The sequence below is a fragment of the Tupaia chinensis genome, unplaced genomic scaffold (assembly GCF_000334495.1).
Source record: "Tupaia chinensis unplaced genomic scaffold, TupChi_1.0 Scaffold000076_1, whole genome shotgun sequence".
Taxonomy (NCBI): Eukaryota; Metazoa; Chordata; class Mammalia; order Scandentia; family Tupaiidae; genus Tupaia; species Tupaia belangeri.
The window spans coordinates 2,600,704-2,603,704 of record NW_006159536.1 but is presented as its reverse complement, the minus strand read 5'-3'; the positions used below and the strand labels follow the sequence as shown (position 1 = coordinate 2,603,704).

Genomic DNA, 3,001 nt, shown 5'->3' with positions numbered 1-3,001 from the left:
TGGGATCTTAAGCACACATGCACATGCGCAGCCTGAGTTTTAAGCCACTTGGTCTGGGATTCGAACCTTGGTCAACTACGTGGGAGTCCAGTGACATAACCATTATGCCATCTGCTGGTCCCAAGATAGGTATTTTGGACAGGGTCTCTTAGCTAGAATTACAGGTGTGCCAAGCCCCAAGTGTGTTCAGGTCAGCCCCGAACCTAACCTGGGCCTCACATGTGGCTTCCAGCCACCCAAGACATACCTTTTCACTACTTTGGCTGGGCCCACAACTTCATGTGATTCAATTTAAAACTAGAAGACTGAGAAAATTGTCACTCCTATTCTTCTTTATAGTACAAATTCCACTGGAATTGTGCATTTAAAATGGAATAACGTGGGACCAGCAGATGGCATAATGGTTACATCAGTGGACTCCCACATAGTTGACCACAGTTCAAGTCCCGGACCTGGAAGCCTAAAGCTCATAATGGGCGCATGTGCGTGTGTGCCAAAAATCCTGAGAGGAACATGGAGAAGGGATTGCAGCATGGCCATCCACTCTAGGGGTGGGGGGGCGTGATTTCTCGCTTTCTGTCTCTCTCCCCCGCTTTGTCTCTCTGGTGAGTTCATGCGCTCTGTGGTAAAAATCTCTCAAAAAAAGAAAAAATGTTATGCCATGTAAATTACAGCTCAGCAAAGCTGTTAAACGTTCTACTTAAGTTATTCATTACTATTTTCAAAACATAAATCCAGAACTTACAGATGAGATATCTTACTGGGTTTCCTCGTGGCTAAATGACCCATCTAATGTATCAGGAAAGGAGACAGAAGACCAGGCCACTGAGGAAAAGCCCAGGCTTGCCTCCACCTGACCTGATCCTTGGTTCATGAGCCTTGGGCATAAAAGGGCCCAATTTATGCCCGGTGTCTGCAATTCTCTATGACAGGAGGATCATTAACCCAAGTCTCCAATTTTTTTTAGAAAAAGAGCCAGAAACTAAAGTCCACTCCGTCAACCGCTTCTTTCGCCACAGAGTTAACCATTAACTGGAGTGCACAAACAAGGACTTTGTCTTTTCGTTGCTTCCTGGTCTCCTGTGACACACCCTCTTTGTTCTCACCCGATCTTCCAACTCACCATTCTAAATGTTATCAGATGCCAGCCTCCCACTGAAGTTTAGCTCAATGCAAACAGCTCACACTGGGAGATGGGGAAATAAAGCAAAGCCAGTGTCAGTAGCAACATTTCGAAAACCTTTTACGGGTTGTTCAGCATGCTTGGTGCACTGGCCATGCTACAAAGCACTCCTGGTAGTAGATGGATTGCTAAACCTACAGGAAAGCCTCCATCAATGTCCTTCGCAAACTTGCATTTGTCCCCGAAACTCCCGGGGACATGGCTAAAAATGCAGATTTGGGGGACCAGCTGGTGGAGCGATGATTGGGGCAGCTGGATCCCACAGGGCCCACTGCAAAGTTCAAGTCCCAGACCAAAGGCTCTGGGAAACATGTTGGGCATGTGTGCATACATTTCCAAAATCTCTAAAGGGGGGAATGATGGAGGAGAAGGAGTTGTGGCCATGGCTGTTCCCCCTGGGGAGGATGTGTCTACCCTCCCCTGTGTCTCTCTGGCAAGCCCATGCACCCTTTAGCAAATTAAAAATTGAAAAAAAGAAAGAAGAAGAAGCCAGGCCAAAGGTGACATGGTGGTGAAGGCAACCGGATCCCACATAGCTGATTGCGTGGTTTGAGTCCCAGGCCTAGTCATTTGATAAACATGTGGGGCACATGTGCATGCATGTCTAAAATCTCAAGAAGACAGAATGGAGGAGAGGGGACTGTGGCATGGTCATCCCCCCGGAGGTGTTTTCTCACTTTCTCCCTCCCCCTCCCCACGTGCCCTGTAGCAAAAAAAAAAAAAAAAAAAAGAAAAGAAAAGAAAAGCAGAAGGATAATGTGCCCAGAGGTCACAAGATTGAGGGACACCTATCTCACTCAATAGCATGAAAGCCTGATCATCGTGCACTTATGAAGCAGAGAAGGTCTAAAACGCAGATCTTGATCCCACGTCAGCGGTGGGCTCTGAGACTGTGTTTCTTACGAGATCTCAGGGTTTGTCACTGCTGGTGGTGCAGAGACCACACTATAAGCCCCAAGATTCTAGAACAGTGCTGTTCAGTGGGAACATAAGGCAAGGCAAACAGGAATCCCGTACAAAACCTTAGCTTTTGGTAGCTACATCAAGAAAGTAGAAAATAATGGGTAAAATTTATTTTAATAATATATATATTTTATAGATTTAAATATATAGCTATATATTTAATAATATTTTTTAAGAGGGATTTTTGCTACAGGGTGCATGTGCTTGCCAGAGAGAGAGAGAGAGACAGAGACAGAAAGCAAGAAACCACCGCCCAGGGACAACGGCCATGCCACAATCCCTTCTCCATTCTCCTCTTGGGATCTTGGCACACACGCATGCACACACACCTGGCATGAGTTTCAAGTCTCCAGGTCTGGCTGGGACTTGAATTGTGGTTGGCCATGTGGGAGTCCAGTGTTGTAACGGTTATGCTATCTGCTAGACTCATTTTAACAATATGTTTTTATTTAACCCAATCATTCAAAACATTATCATTTCAATATAGAACCAGTATAAAAGTGTATTTATGAGATAATGTATAGTGTTTTTTCATAGTCAAAATCTGGCAAGTATTTTACTGTTACAAAAAATGCTTCAATTTCAGGATCAACAGATGGCATAATGGTTACAATCACTGGGCTCCCACATAGTTGACAGTGGTTCGAGTCCTGGACTCGGTGGCTTAAAACTCACTCCAGGCATTGGGGTCAACAGATAGTATGGTGGTTCAAGACGCTGGACTCCCACGTGGCCGACTGCAGTTCGAATTTCAGACCTGGCAGCTTGGTTTCTCACTTTCTCTCTCTCTGTCTGTTTTTCTCTTGTCAAATTAAAAATAATAATAATAATAAATAAAGTTAAATAAAATAATTA

General features: G+C 44.6%; 1 pseudogene; it reads right to left on the bottom strand.

Annotated features, from left to right (window-relative positions):
• Window positions 1-1,926: 1,926 nt before the first annotated feature.
• Window positions 1,927-2,030, bottom strand: LOC114006241 (uncharacterized; annotated as a pseudogene).
• Between the last annotated feature and the right edge of the window lie 971 nt (window positions 2,031-3,001).